This window comes from Thrips palmi, unplaced genomic scaffold (genome assembly GCF_012932325.1).
Source record: "Thrips palmi isolate BJ-2018 unplaced genomic scaffold, TpBJ-2018v1 HiC_scaffold_4, whole genome shotgun sequence".
In the NCBI taxonomy this organism is placed as follows: domain Eukaryota; kingdom Metazoa; phylum Arthropoda; class Insecta; order Thysanoptera; family Thripidae; genus Thrips; species Thrips palmi.
Window position 1 is genome coordinate 5603434 of NW_023144631.1, and position 16479 is coordinate 5619912.

The following is a 16479-nucleotide window of genomic DNA, read 5'->3' on the forward strand; positions in this document are numbered from 1 at the left end:
AAAACTGCATGCGAGTGCCCTAAATAAATATTGTTACACTACATTTAATTTGAGTGTGTCGAATTTTATGTATGTCATTATATTAGTAGGCCAAGTTTTGGGAACAAGGAATAAAAACAAGTATTAGCCAGTTGCAAGCTAATAAATATTACGAAAATGAATAATGGAAAGTCTGCTTATTACTCCCAAACTCCTTACCAGAAAGAAAACGTGACCTCAAAATATGCGCTAATAGCGGCCAATACCTTTGTCTCACCGCGCTGATTACAAAAATATGCACGATGGCTTGGCTGCACTAGGCTGCGCCTCATGTTCAATCAAATCGGATGAGAGTAGTAGACTCTTGGCGTTTTGTCCTTGTGTTCGAAAAAACTATCATGGCTAGGCTAACTTTCTGTCACCAGAGGGTAGAAGCAGTTATTCGTGACTGGCTGATCAACAATGGTCCCTTGCCCACGACCGGACCCCATTCTACTCCAGGTAATAGTCCTTCTCCATGCTGGTACTCGGTACTCGTGCCTCTGACCTACTGAACTTCCGAGAGAGGGGGGGGGGGTTCCGATAAGAAACAGGCAAACTGGCCTACACGAGAGAAGGGGGGGGGGGACGAAAGGTCAGTTACCTCCCTCACCGCGACTCTCTGCCGTGCTCTCATTGGTCCAGACCCGCTCTGTAGACCGTTCCCCCCTCCACCGCTCCGGTGCCTTCCCGCACGGCATTCAAACGTGGTTCGAGTACGCGTTCGAACGTTATCGCCTGGATCGAGGTGTTGCGGAATATGCAAATATGTCTGCCTCTAAGGCTCTAGGTCGACCGCCTCGACCCCTCGACCGACCGATCGGACCGATCGACCTCCCGATGGACCTTTCCTCAAAAGAATGCACCCTCAACAAGTGGTGCCCGCGGTGCCCCGTGAGCCCGCCCAGTCCTGCCAGGTCGGTCGCAGTCGGTCGGTCTTCGGTCGTGATGTTACCCCTGCAGTAGCGGTATTAGGTTCGAAAATTTCACGCACATCGTACAACAACTTTCATTTGGATGACAGGACTGCACATTTTCAGCGTGGAATTAAATGATAGTATTTGCTTTCCCCCCCGACGGCGGGGGGACGAAGGCACCGTCATGTTGGCAGCACCCGCTCAGTTTCGTTCGGCATTTGTTGTTCGGCGTGCATCAACAAATCAGAAGTCTCTCTCTTGTTCGGCGTGCAAGATTGACAGCGCGACACTTTTCGTGAACTGCTGCAGTGCCCCATCAATTAAAATGAAGCTACTTGAGAGTCTCAGAAATTTGATGTTGTCAGCTCTTTGCAGAACTAGACGTGGCTCTCCGATAACCCCCTGGAAATTGAGTAAGTTCTTTTGTTCCAGGTTATGATCAGAGAGGACTCTGTTCCGTCCTCTCTAGTTATGATTTGCATTGGTTTTCTTTAATTGAAACTCTTTTTACAGGATTACCGAAAAAGCTTACGATTGTGAAATTTTTGAAATGGAAAAGAAACCGGAAGAGAATTTTGAAATGGAAAAGAAACCGGAAGAGAATTTTAGCGTGGCGTACCAGGCCTATGCTGCAGGATAGGAAGATTTATGGTGCCTGGTATGCTCTACTACCAGCAGATGATTACTTCCGTTTCCTGAGAATGACACCGGAATGCTTTGACCTACGTCTGGAAAAAGTCTCTCCATTAATTTCCAAGAGGTCGAGCTCTCCATCGCAGTCCCCCGATTCTATGCGCGGCGTTGACGAAACGCCTCTCGCCCCTCAGTGCTGCGATTTCACCCTTTTCCGTTGGTGGTACCGCGGTTTTGACGAAAAACCTTTTACCCAGTACCGCGTTTTACGTGCCACTTTTACTAAGATCTGTGGCAAAATACTTCCCGGAATACTTCAGCGCCGCGATGCTGAAACCACCAATTTGATTCAGTGCCGCGTTGACGAAACGCCTCCCATATTTTCTATTACTCACTGCGTTCGCGAAGCACCACCCGTCAATTTTATGCAGTACTGCCTTGACGCAGTACGTCCCATCATTTTTTCTCCCGTCAATTTTATGCAGTACTGCCTTGACGCAGTACGTCCCATCATTTTTTCTGACGGGTTTGACAAAATATTTTTTAGCGCACAGGCGAAAATGATAGTGTTTATAGCATCCTCGCTGTGGATGTTAATCATAATCGTGCAGAATTTACTTAACAAGGAGCTTAAATCTGCCCAGACCGGACCACCGTAACGCCTCACCACGGCCATCACTACACCTATATATAAAAAAAAAAAAAAACCCTCAAGAAAATTCATAAAGTCCAAGGCCACCGTTTAATCTTGTTTGTAGGACTGCCTGCGACAGCCACTGGAACATGTTATGCTAGTTGACCAATGTTGGAAGTGTTGTCTTCTTGTAAAACATTTCCCTTCGTTCTTCCTGAAGCTCTAAAAATCGGCGTTGTGAAGCCACTGTTTAAGAAAGGCTCAAGGAAAGGACTAGAGAACTATAGACCGGTAACGTTAAATTCCAGCATTGCTAAAATATATGAAAAATGCTTGTATAAAAGGCTGTTTAACTTCATGACAGTAAATAACATAATTGCTAAAGAGCAGCATGGCTTTCAAAAAGGTAAATCTACATTAGGAGCAGTTGCCAATGCTTTGGAAGTTATTATAAATGCACTCGAAAAAAAAAAAGAAGGTATCTGGTCTTTTCCTTGACCTCTCAAAAGCCTTTGACTGTGTGGACCATGCATTGTTGTTGTCAAAATTAGATATGTATGGAGTCAGAGGCCTGCCTCTGGAGTGGTGCAAATCTTATTTAAGTAAAAGGAAACAGTGCGTCAGGATGGAATTTGAAGAAAATGGAATTAGGAAACAAGTAGTAGATTCATCACTCCTAGAGGTGGTTTATGGAGTGCCGCAAGGCTCAGTGTTGGGACCTCTACTTTTTCTAATATACATTAATAGTATTGTTGAATTCATTAAAAGTAGAAATGATCAAAATTGTAAGCCAATACTCTATGCTGATGATTCGAATCTTATTATTCTTGCAGACTCTTTGAAAGATCTCGAATGTAGAACAAATTCTATCCTTAGGGATACTATTGATTTTTTAGAACAACATAATTTAGTTGTTAACGCATCAAAAACAAATGTTATGCTAATAAGTAGGTGGAAGAGAGAAGATGACTGTATAAATGTGATGGTAGGCGACGAACTAATTGATGAAGTCATAAACATTAAATTTCTCGGTCTCCATATAGATGCAAACCTATCTAGTAGCAAGCAAATAGATGAAATTACAAAAATACTTAGATCTGGGCTCTATGTGATGAAACAGCTTTCCCAAATAGTGAACAAAGAGGTACTTGTAAAAGTATATTATGCTTTTATCTTCTCTCATCTAGCCTACTCCAGCTCTGTATGGGGTTCTGCCACTCGGTTGAATTGTAAAAAAAATTTTCATTGCAGAAGTCGGCTGTTTGTATTATTGAAAGAATTGGAAGAAAGATATCTTGTAGATCCAGATTTAAGAAAATAAGATTTTTGACAGCCCCTTGTATCTATATTCAAACATGTCTGAACCTGGTAATCGATAAATATGAAGAATTAAAAGAGAGTGTAAAAAGCCTATCTCGCAGGTATAAATTTGACCTGAATCTTCCAGCTTGTAAAAGAAAATTTGCAGATAAAAATCCCTATTATATGGGAGTACGGTTTTTTGATCGCTTACCTGAGCACATCAAAAGTATGGCTAGAGATAAGGTGAAAATTAAGAAAATGATAAAGAAATTCCTTATTGAAAAAGAATTTTACTCGGTTCAGGACATGCTCGAGTATAATATGTAAAATCTGGGAAGTGCTCTTCCTTTCTCTGAATATGTATTTCTATGTATTTCTTGGTACTTCTATTTTCTCTGTACTATGTGACCACAACAACGAGTTGAATAAAAAATTACTTTACTTTACTTCTGGTGTACTGCACCTTCGCATTTCTCTCCATTCTCCTGCGTGCCCCACCTGTGATAAATATGCTTAAGTTCCTTTTTCTCTAAATGCTTCAAATGTTTAAATAAAATTGTTGTTGTAAGTCGTGTCATAAGTTGTTAAATTTTTCATGTATCCAATCCTGCTTTATTTATATTGAAGCAAAACTAGAAAAGCGCAAGCCTACTGTGCACTCTAAGAGGTCATTTTGAGATCATTCTGGGGACAAATGAGTCTGGATTGAAGTCACTTGCGGTCGTCACATTTAGGTCATTTTGGGGTCAGATGAGCTGAAAATGACTCACGCGTGACGTCACCGCACCTGACCATTTTGAGGTCACGGTGATTTTTTGGAAATGAGCCTCAAGTGAGGTGGGGCTGTGGGACACGGGTACAGGCTGCCCCGGGCTGGCCACAGGCTGGGACGCCCCTCAAGTGCTCCCGGCCGCCTGTGCCCCTCCTCGCCACCCCCCGCGGCCGGGGCCGTCAGCAAAAGGTAATGTGCAATCTGTTATTTTGATGCAACCGGTGTAGCAACCCTCCGCGTCTAGCCTCTCAAGTTCGAGTGAGGGCACACGATCTGTAGTGACTACTGTGCGCCCGCGTGGCAGGCAACCCTTCGTGCGCCCTTGGTCCGAAGCGCCTTGCGGCAGGCAACACTTCGTACGCGCGCTGGAACTTCTGCAGGCTTGACTTCGCTTCGCGCGTGAGGCGAAACAGGCAACTGCAACCCAACTCACCGTTGTTGGAGGGCGCAGGTGACGGCAGTGCAGGGGCGGCAGGCTCTTCTGGCTGGTCTGCGGCGCCTTGGACCGCCTCCCCTCCGCCGGGCCTTGCCGGGCTGGGCAAGGCCGGGGAGGCCATGCTGCTGCACTGCACTGGGCTGCACTGCGGCTGCTGCGCCGTGGTCGGCACCCCTGCGCACACAGTGACAGGCCACACAGTGGTCCTCATCGGTTTGGAGGAGTGTCTGGACAGATGAGGTGCGGCGACAGCCTCGAGTGGTGCACTCCCAGTGCACTCCCACGCACGCACACCGCGCTGCCTCCCTCCCCCCTCTTTCCATCCCGTCCCCAGCCGTCTCCGTGGCGTCGATCAGGGAAGCACAAGGGCGAACACGTGGGGTGGGGCCGAGCCTAACGCGCCATCGCCGAAAAGTTTGTCGAACGTTTTCCAGCGCGGCCCTTATGAACCTTGAACCTCATGGCGTCCCTGGACGCACACCCTGCCCTGCACCCTGCCTCGCGCCCTGCGCCGTCCGTCCCACATTAATCTGACTGCCAGGGGACTGGACGCCCCGACCGGGCCCGACCCTCCGCGCCACCCGGGGACTCTAAAACAATGAGATTCCGAGGGACGTGACGAGTGTCGAAGAGCACTGCTGCCCTCCCCCCTGCCAAGGCCCGCGCTCTCTTCCCAATTCGGAGCAGTCCTCGCCGAACCGAAGCAGAAACTCGCCCTCGATCTCCGCGCGCCCGGCGCCAACGCATTTGAATTTCAAAAATGTTCACGTGAACGAGGTGACGGAGCGCGCTGCCGCACCCCTAGGCTCCCTCCCTCCCTCTCTCTCGCTGTCCGCCGGTTGCGGCGATTGCGGCGTTAACGCCCTGGCAGCGAGCTCGCCAATTCCAGCGGCGCGAAGCAGGCCGGGGTCAAGAGGCACTGGAGGTGCGAGAGAGACAGCGCGAGGCCAAGGCACTGTCCGCACCCAGCATCCAGCTTCCTGCCGTCAGCAAAGAGCGCCGACCTCGCGGCGCGACACGAGCGGCACCGCCGGGCACCGCGCAACTTCGCTAATTTATTTTTTGTGTCGGGAATCTGGCGAGGATGAAGCCGGTGCCACTTCCAGTGCCCCCCCCCCCTCTCGACGGGCGGCGGAGCGGGCGGATACGAGAGAAAAATTAACTGCGGAAGGCCGTGTCAGCTGCAAGCGGCTGTTAAATCAGGAAGCCGCGGGGCGCGGAGTTGCCGCGACGCCGAGGACGCCGAGGACGGCCGCCTCGGGTGCAGCCTCACGACGGCGGACTGCTACGTGGACGCTCTGCACGTACTACACTCGGCTACCTACACTAGCGTGCGCGGGCTAGCGCGGGCGACACGGCACACACCCCTACGGTGGTGGCGCGGGCGGACTGCCCTGCGGCGACACTGTCACTGTGGTGTCCGCGGCCACCGAGAAACACTACAAGTCCACCCCGCCTCGCCCCGCCCCCCCCGCCCCGCCCCACCCCGCCCCCCGCAACGCAGCCGCCCCGCCAGCTGGCGGTGCCACAGGCGGACTGGGTGCTGAGGCGGCGGTATTTAAGAGCACCCTGCAGGCCGTGTGCTCGGCGTGCTCGCCCGCGGCCCCGCGGCACGGCAAGGTGGCCCCAAGGTGTCGCGCCACGCGCCGACAGCCATTGTGGTGCGGAGCTTGTTCGACAATTTGATACCACTACAGTAAATTTGTTAAAGGAAAAACAATTTTTTTTTTACACAATTTTTGGGCATTTTTTTTGACACGAATGTTTTTTGAAAATTTTTCTTTTAATTTGTTTTGAATACTTTTACTCAAAATGTTTGGAAAATTTTTCACCATAGCCCCTTCTTTATCCACGGCCCCCGTAGCCATCAGCCCCGCCAAAATGGGCAGAATGGGCCGCAGGAGTGTCCCGCCCGTCCCGTCACGCCCCCCCCCCCCCCCCCCGCCACTGCCGCGCGTTGCCGCCGCCGCTCACTGCCGCTGCTGCGGGAAATTGGTGCAAAACGACCCGCGGCCGGCCGACTCGACTCTGACGCAGCCACGACCCAGCGACTCCCCGGGGAAATCCATCCCTCTAAATCATTGGCCCGGCCGGCCAGCCAGCCGGGGCGGGGCGGGGCGGGGCGGGGCGGGGCGTTCCCTGCGCGCGGTGCAATCTGCATAGGGAGAGCCAGACCCGTGCTCCGCCGCGCCGCCGCCTCGCCCCATCCCGGCAGCCATCAGCAAATATGTGCATATCAGCGCGTGATTGGACCCAATTACAAACATGCAGGGCTTGCAGAGCGACCAGCGCCGCCGGCAAGAGCGCGCAAGCGCCAAAGTTTTGGTCCCGAGACGAGTGCGCCTGCTCTACACCGGCCGGGGCGCACGTGGCGGGACGTGGCTGCACGCCCAGCTCGACGGGCTGCTGCACTGACGTCGTTAGGACCCTCTCGTCGGGCGGTTGGACAAATTCGCCTCGCGGTCGGGGCACTTCGACGGCGAGGTAATGGCGGCCTGGCTGGCGGTCGGGGAGCAGAACGAAGCGCGGAGCAGCGCGAGGCACGACGTGGGGGTCGTGGAGGGGCCCGGGACAGGTACAGGCGAACAGGGGGAGGGCGCCGAGCCGAGGCAGGCCGAGGCAGGCGGAGGCCGGGCAGGCCAGCGCGCTGGATATTACGCGATCACAATTTCACGTTCAATTTGTCTGGGTAATTGCGACCCCTGCAGACGCCCTGAAAAGGGCGTGTCCCCCCCTCTCCCCTTTTCCTCGGCTCATCTGGGATCATACCCGTATGGCGTCGTCGCCCAATCGGGGGCATCATTAGTGCCTGTCGATACGCGTCCCCGCACGCCCCACACTCCGCCCTTAACGTTATTTCAATGGCAGCAACCACGCGTCTATTAATTGTGACACGTTTCGAAAAGCAACATGACCTTTATCGTTACTCACTTAAAAAATGCGCACTGGTTACCCCGTCACCCGCGCCGCGACGCGCCGCGACGGGGATCTTTGCCGCTCGTCCGAGGCGCCGCCGCCGCCGCCGTCTTCCCTCGAAAATAAAATAAGTCGGAATTTAATAACGGGGATGATACTGTTTCATTATTCCGAGGGGCTGCCCGACGGCCCGCGCCGCCCGCACAAATCAGAGGAAATAAATGATTGGGAGCGGGCCGCGTCGCAATGCCGTTGTTTTTATTGTGATTCCTCGAAGGACGGCCGCCGCCTGCTGCCGCCTGCTGCCGCCGGACGAACGGACGGACGGAATCTCTCATCGGCAGTGAGCCTTTCATTCCCAGCTATTGAGAATCAGGGAACAAATCGTGGCAAGAGATTGAAAACAAAACAAAGCCTCGGGGAAGATTTCTTAAATTCTCACACGATGCGAGATTTGCTGACTATATCGTCTACTCTGGCAGTGGTCAGAGGCCGCCCTGCGTCCTTTGAGTCTGGGAGCACCAGCCTCGCCGAGTCGGCCGGAAAGTGGTTCGAATCTCTGAAAGCCCAGGTACTCCCTCATCGCGCAGGCACAAAAGGGGAAACTGTTGGGACCACACTTCCCAGTTTCCAACGCATGATGCAGCTGCTGCTTCCATCCCCAGAAGTTGGGTTGGCACGCTTTGATAGATTGCCCCGGGCGATCGTAACGAAGTGTCTCGCCCGGCACGGTCTTGCGTGGGGCTCAGCCCCTTCCTCCCTTCCCCTCCCCCGGAGAGCGAGCCCCCTCCCCCCCATACCCCCACCCCGCGCGACGCTCGTTAGCCGAGATTAACGTCGTGTTTGACGGCTTAGCCTCGGACGACAGCGAAACTAATTGAGAGCGGAGACAAAACGCGTCTCTAGCGTCGCCTGCTCGCCGTCCGCGCCGGCCGGAGCCCTGCCCCCCCCCCCCCCCCCCCTCGTTCGGATCACTGTCCTGGCGGCGCCGAGTCGACGTCTTGTCGTCTTCATTTGTGCGCATTTACACAATTACTTCATTTGTAAAAGCGCGACAAACTTCCCCCCTGGGCCTGGGGGGCGGCCGGCGGCCCTGGGCGGGTCGTCGCCGTCGCGCCGCCGGACTGAGTTGATTACCGCAGCGAGCGCGCGCCGCCGCCATGCCGCCAACGCCAAGCCCGCCGAGCGCTGTGGCGGTCAACTGCGCTTTGACTTTGAAGAGGCGTTGCTTTGCTTGGCGGCGTGGTGCTTGGCGGCGTGGTGCTTGACGGCGTGGTGCTTGACGGCGTGGTGCTTGACGGCGTGGTGCTTGACGGCGTGGTGCTTGGCGGCGTGGTGCTTGGCGGCGTGGTGCTTGACGGCGTGGTGCTTGACGGCGTGGTGCTTGACGGCGTGGTGCTCGAGCACCACCGGCACCACCGCTTGACGGCGATTCTCGGCAGGGCGACACGCGTCCGAACGAGTCACCAAAACGAGAACAGCGACGCGACACAGAAACAAGAAGTGGCGGGGATTGTTTCCAACTTTGACGTGTGTTTTTGTTGTTGTTGTTGTTTGTTTTTTTCGCGCGTCGTGTGTTCCGGGTAATTATGGCGCCGTATTGCCGGAGACGTGTTGCTTGCCGCTGTGGCGCCGGAGCCGCCGAGCCGCCGTGGCGCCCATTAGGACCTGCAGGGCATTCTAATGCATCCATTTTGTAGCCACCCCCGCGCGCCGCCCGCCACCCCACTCCGCCCCGCCGGCCTCGCCCCACCCGGCTCAGCCTGTAAGAGCTAATGGTACTTTAATACGCTTTTTAGTCCGGCCCTGGTAATCCGTTGGGATGTATGAGGTCCATGGGCCGCAGGCCGGCAGGGCAGGCCGCCGGGCCGCGGGGGTCGCGTAGGTCGGCCCTATTTAGCCCCCTCCACTCCTCTTTCCCCGCTTCCCTTTGCGCCCTTTCGAATGTTTCAATATATCGAGGGGAAAATAGGGCAGCGGTGGCGGCCCCTCGCACCACGGCCACGGCCCCCAACCTGTTAATTTTTATCCCGTGCAGCCAGCCAGCCAGGCAACGAGGCAGGCAGTCAGGCAGGCAGGCAGCCAGCGAGCCAGCCAGGCAGGCAGCCAGGCACAGGCAGCGAGGCAGGCCGCCAGGCAGGCAGCCAGCGAGCCAGGCAGCCAGGCAGCCAGCCAGGCAGCCAGCCAGGCAGCCAGCCAGCGAGCCAGCGAGCCAGCGAGCCAGCCAGACAGCGGCCAGGCAGGCAGCCAGCCAGCCGGCCGAGGTTCCGTCGTATCCCCGTGTTGTCCGTTTGGCGCGGTTTTAGGGTCCGAGGCGCGATGCCGCGATGCTCCCTGCTCGTCCCACTCCTGCACGAGCAAACGACGAGGCCGCTCTCCGCGCCACTGTTTGCAGTTAGCAGCGAGTAGATGGAGGCGAGCGGGATTCGGGATTGGGCGCCTTCCGACGCCAAGTAATTAATGCTTCCGTCTCTTTCCGGCTCCATTTTCCCTCTGCGCCTCTTTCTCTCTCTCCTCTTCGTCCCCATTCGCCGAATCGCAGGCCCAGAGGGTCGCTCCGCTTGCCCACGAGTCGGGCCTTCGGACCCAGCCAACCGGCGGGCGACGCGACGCGACGCGACGGACGCGCCGAGCGGGACTCGCGACTCGAAATGGAAGCTCGCATACTTTGAGCTCGCCGCGCCGCGTTCGCTATGTTTGGCTGCGCCGCGGCGGGCGGCGGCGGCGCGCTGTCTGCCCCCTCCCCTTCCCCTTTCTAGCTGGTTTAACAGCTGTTAATATTTTCAAAACGCGCGACCCTCCGCCTCGCCCGCCTCGCCCTCGGGCCGCGCTGCCGCACTGCACATTCAACACGCCGGCATTTCCATCGCACACATGAATAAATGAATACGTTGACACGGGCGGCGGGGGCGGCGGGGCCGGTCAAGTTAGTTGCAGTTGCGGTGGTCGTCTGCCCCGCGGTCGCGGCCATCCGCCGAAACTCGGCGGCCGAAAGGCTGTCGTGCGCGAAGCGTCCAGGGCAGAGTCCAGGGCAGCGACGTGACGCACCGGGACGGGCTACCCTGCAGGCCCTGCAGGCCCTGGTCGATGACGTCATTTTGGATCTCTGATGCGCCATTTCGACGGGCTGTCGTGCCATTTGGAACCTCTGGCGACCCCATGGCAACATACAATTCCAGTCGGAAAATGGACTTTTGGCTTACTGGGCGGGCATAAACCAAGCGGCTTGCTTCAACTGGAGGCGGCCCTGGTCCACCGCGTGCTGTGCGGTGAGCGCCTTTTTGTCGCTGGATGCCGAGGCTGGTGCTGAGACAATGGTCATGGCCCGCCGGCTTTATGTGTGCCTCTCTCCGTGCAGCGCTTCGGGCCGTGGCGCCGTGCAGCCAGCCACCTTACTTTGTTGCAAGTTGCTCCCCTCCAGGGGGTTGGGTAGTTGCACTCTGCCCGCCAATCGCCGACCTCGCCGGCCTCCCGTCGTCCGGTTCAACGGGGCGTCCAAATCACCCCCTCCGTCTCATTGCCGTCGTTTTGTTGCTCTATCGGCCGGCTGTTCCGTTCAGGCTCAGGCCGCCGTTGTTCGGCCCGGAGCATCGTTCCGCCATCGCCAATAATGAACGACCTATTTATTCGATGATCAAGCGAATTTTCTTTCCATTTTTTGTTACTTCCCGTAATGAATTACGCCCTTGCGCCCGCCGTGCGTCGCTCCCCCTCTCTCCGTCCGGACCCCGCGCCACGACGTAGGGACGGTACGGACGGTAGGGACACGGGCGGGGCCGAAGTTAGCCGAGCGCGGCCCGAGCGCCGCCCCGAAGACCCGAAGGCCCGAAGCGCGCGGCGTGGGGCGGGGGTGGGCGCGGCGTCGAGAGAGCCAGGCTCTGGCCGCCCCGCCCCCCGCCAGCACAGCGCGCGGTGCGGTAGTGGTCCAGGCGCCGTTCTGCCGACGCCACGCTCAGCATCCTCGCCCAGCCCAGCCACAGCGTGCACCGCGAGCCCCGCGCGTTTCGCGTGTCGCGGACAGCCGAGCCGAGTGGAGCCGAGCCGAGTCGGGCCGAGCCGGTGCGGTCGACGCGCTGGTGGTGGTGTGTCTCACACGCGGTGTCTGGCGTGTGCAGCCGGTGTGCTGCAGAGGGTCCTTCCTGCCGACGTGTCGCACGCGCGTGCCTCTGGATAATTTGGCGCCAATCTTCGCTTTGAGACCTGGTGAGTCCATGTTGTTGTTGTCACCGCCGCCGTTGCTGTTGGGGCTCACCCGGCCTTGTTGTTGTTGTCGGAATGGAGCGGAGCTGCAGCGGCCAATGACCGGCCGGGGAATGCCTGCTGTCTTATTCACGACGACGGCGGCCTGCTTGGCCTGCTTTCGCTTGTGTGTGTGAGTGAGAGGGAGTGTGTGACGACGTGACAGGGTTGGGACCGGCGTCGTGACAGTCGGGGCGGCGTGACAGGGACGTGACAGGGGCGTGACAGCCGGGAGAGGGGCCGCTTCTCGGCCGTGTCGCAGTCTCGCAGTGTGGCAGTCTGGCCGCGGGACGAGTGCGTTTTATGGGCCGTGCCGCCTTGCCTCGCCTCTCCTCGCCTCACGCTTTGCAAACGTGCCGGTTGATACCGTCTGGCTACCCGAACCGTGCTTTCCCGCTTTCGCCGCTGTTTCTCTCGCCCCCTCGCGGCGTGCTCTCCGGGTGCGAGAGAGACAGTGCTGCTGGTGGCGGTGGCGGCTCACCGGCCGCCGACGACGCCGAGCCTAGTGCCGCAGCAGGGCGCGGCGCGGCGCCGCCCCGCGGTTTCGAGTGGGGTTGACGGCGTGATTGACAGCTCCTGATGGCGGGGGGCGTGGCGGGGCGTGGTGGGGTGCGCCGGGTCGCGGAATTGCCTCGCGAAGTCACAGCACCAGAAACGGCGCAGCCCTCGGCGCAGCCCGCCCACCCGAAGGAAAAGCACTGCAACTTCATCCACTTCCTCCACTGCAACTTCATCCACTTCCTCCTCAGTTAGGGTCCTCTGCTCCGCGCGCTCTGCGTCGCACACGCCGTGCGGGACTTCGCGACGTCCCCGCCGAGGGCCGCTGAGGGCCGCCGAGGGCTGTCGGTGGCCGTCGAACATTATGGGGCGGCGCATCTGCAGCAGGGCCTCCATGGCCGCGGCGGCGCCACGGCCTCGATGGGCCCTGGGGACTGCAGCTGTTGCTGGCGGCCTGGCGGCGGGGCGGTCCCGCGCCGTGTATCGGCAGCACGTACAATTGATAGGAGTGAAAATATTTTTCCAGCAACTGCCGATAACAATTGGCTGGCAGGCTGCCGCCGTGTTCGGCTTGAGCGGGGCCGAGGCCGGGCCGTTCGCGCCACATGTGCCCCGCGCACCTGTAGTGTTGTTGTTGTTTTTGTTGTTTGCTGTTGATGTTGCATCGCCTCCCGTAAAGCAGGCAGGCAGACAGGCGGACAGGCAGGCAGACAGGCAGGCGTGCGCTTGGCGTGCCGCAAGGGCGGGGCCCCTCTCTCCAGGCCCTTCCAGACTGCCAACGCCCCTCGCCGATTTGGCGCTTTGGCGCGATGAGCCGAAAATTGGGCCATAAGTTTGGCGGCGCTCTAATGCGGGACAAATTCCCCGCGGAGGGCGGCGCTGCTCTAATTGAAATAAGTGCGCGTAATGTATCCGATCTCCTTGTTCATTCGCGCTCAGTGCGCGGCGCGGGGCGTGGCGGGGCGTGGCGGGGCGTGGCAGGGCGTGGCGGCTGGGGCGGGGTGACTTTTAGGGGCGCGCTGCAAAGGTTGGCAGCACTGGCGGTCCCGGCGGCCCCGCGCTGCTCTCGGCTTGCCCTGCTCTCGGCCCTCTCGGGCTTAAAAGCGCAGCAGCAACTGGAGGGCCCTAATTGCGAGCAAACGCTTACGGGTGCGACTCGCCCAGGGCGTGGCGTGGCGCGGCGTGGCGTGGCGCGGCGCGGCGCGGCCACCACTCAGCTACCCTGCAGGAATCCGCTGCGGGGTCTCGGGGTTCTCGGAGGAGGACAGCGCCACAGCGCTCTCGAGAAGCTGCCGGCGAATCCACCAGCCGCCGCCGCCATGGCGCCCCTGGCCCCGCTCGGGTTCCCTTTTCAAAATAAATAAAACTTTATATGCTTTCCGATGCGTTCCGTTCCCCGCGCCGGCGCGCCGGCCCAACTTGTTCGCCAACGAGTTTCCCCCCGGGGCCGCCTCGCCGTGCCTCGCCTCGCCTCGCGTGGCCCCACGTACGGAGGAACAAAACGGGGCGGGGAGTGACGGCAGCCACTTTTGACGTCGCAATCACGCCCCGCTGCCCCGCCCCGCCCCTCCGCGCCCTCCGCCGCGACCCGCGAGAAAAAGGCGGCCCGGCCGAGGCGCGGCCAGGCCCAGGTAGGCCCAGGTGCGTGCCGGTGCCTGCAGTTCCAGAGGCTCCAGACTTGTCTCCGAGGCACTCCGGCGCGGCCTCCACTGCCACCGCGCCGAAATCTCGAATTTCGCACTGAACGCACGTCGGGTCGCAGATTTTTGGAGTGGTCTCCTCCCTCGCCCTCGCAGTGTTCTCGTCGCTCTGTCCCTCTCACTCTCTTGGGGCGGCCCGCCTGGGTGCGAGAGAGACAGAGCAGCCTGCGGCGTGTGCGTCATTAGCCATGGAGGGGCGCTTGATGGTGTAGTGCCCCTTCGGCCAGTCGTCTGGAGCAGCAGGCCGGGCAGGCCGCTCGGCTGGCTACGGCATACGGTTATCGCAGTGTGGTTGTACCCGCCGGTACGATTATAGCGCTACACCTGCCTTCCCCGCTGCCTCCCTGCCTCCACCGCGACCAGCCCACCACACCACGCCTCTTTCGCCCTCGCTGGCGCACAGAAACGCCCGCACGCACACACCCACAAACTCTCTCTCTCGCACGCGCACATTGCTTACCGCCGCCGCTACACCTGCAAAGGCGGCGGCACGACGTCGACGCGGCGCGCCAACCTCTGAAATTGGCCACATTTTTCTTCCCGTTTTCTGGCGGCCCACCGCAGTGGCGAGGGCGCCGCGATTCTCCCCCCCCCCTTTCCCCCCGCACCGGGACACACACATGGTGGCCGCGCCCTGACCCGCTTTCCTCGCTTTCGCCGCTTCGGCCACGCCGAGTTAGTTGGCCACACTGTTTGGCCGATCGGCTGGCCGGACGGGCCAGCACCTCGGACCTCGGACGTGCAGCCATGGCGCAGCCCGAGCAGCCCGAGCACGTCGACTAGGCACCCCGGCGCACGCGGCAGCCCGGCGGCGGCCTACCCTGGAGTTCGCAGGCGGCCTCCAGCGGCTTGGCGGCCTTGGCGGCGAGGCCGACGTCGCCGTGCTCCTCGGCGTGGACCGCGTCGGGGGGAAGGGGAGACCTTTGCGCTTTGCGAGGCTTTGCGTTTTGCGTGCGGACAAACGGAATGAGCAAGCGCCCTCCGAGTCAAGTGGTTCTGGAATCCGGTTAGCCGGAAGGTGGCGCGGCGCCCCTTCGCCCGCCGTCGCCCCCGAAGCTAAGGCCTTCGCGCACTCGGTACACACGGCGACGCGCGCCGTCAAAGTTTAACCGGGCCGAAGTGCTTTCCAGTGCACCTGTCTGGCGGATGGCGGATCGGGCAGTAAAGCGCGCGCGCGGCACGCACGGCCAGCGTGCACTCCGTGGCTACGACCAGCCAGCCGCCCTCCTCGCCGCCGTGCGCGGAGAGCAGAGAACCGAGTCGTGTCGCCGTCAACGCAGCGGACAACTCGATGCCGATTAAGAGCATCCACACACACGCACGCACGCACGCGCACACACACACACCTACACTCTCTCTCTCTCTCTCACACACACACACACACACAGTCCGAGTGAGAGCCCCCCCCCCCGACTCACACTCGGCCTTTACGTAGGCATAATGGAAAAGAAAGGATCAGGCACAAACACGCACGCACACTCGCACAGTGCGCCATAACCACGGCGGCAGGGCGGCCAGAGAGGGGAGCAGCCCGCGGTCAAAAATAAATGTGGACGTGAAAAACCACTCAAGTTTTTCTCATGAAAGCTGTAGGGAGCATTCTTCTTGGCCTGGGCCGGCGCGCTGGCCGCGGGGCGGGGCGGGGCGGCTGCTGGGTGGCTCGCGATTTATAGCGAGGATTATTCGCGGCGTCCATACAAAATAGGAGAGGGGGAGTGGGGGGCACCAAGTATCGGGACAAGTGGTCCGGCAGTCCGCGCGCGAAGCCCGCCCCGGCGCCGCCCGCCCCGCCCGCCCCCCCCCGCCCCGCCCGCCCTGCCCCGCAACGCAGCGCGCCAAAATCCATTGAATGTCCCTTGACCGCGAGTAACCGCCCCTGCATTGGCTGGGCGATTGGCTGGGCGCCGGGCCCCGTGGAGTGCGGTTGCCAGGTTGCCACCTTTTGGCCCTTTTCGCTCGCGGTGCAGCGGAAGTGGAGACTCATTGTTTGGCGGCCAAACTCCGCCAACGCGGAGAAGTGCGCTGTGTCGTAAATTGGCGAGCAAAGAAACAAAGCCGGGTCGCGTGGATACTCCGCGCGCGAGAGACACTCCACGGTAGCGTCGCCGGAGAGACCCTGCGCGCGGGGTATCGCCGCACTGGTCACTGATTGGCCATTGACGCGCTGCTAGGTGGGCGCAGGGACGCGTTGGATGCGTTCTGCTCGCCCCGCCGCCTCCTCGCCCTCCTCCCTCGCAGACTCGCTCAACTTGGCGGCGCTCGGTGCGCTTTGTGATCGCCAAACTACACTTTGCAGCCCTTTTCCGCCAGCCGGGCTCGCCCAGGGCTTGCCTCGCTCGCTGGGGCGGCGCCACCGTTTCTGCAGATTTGGTTTCGGCGTCGTTACCGAGTTTCGTCTTCGTCTTGGTCGCGGG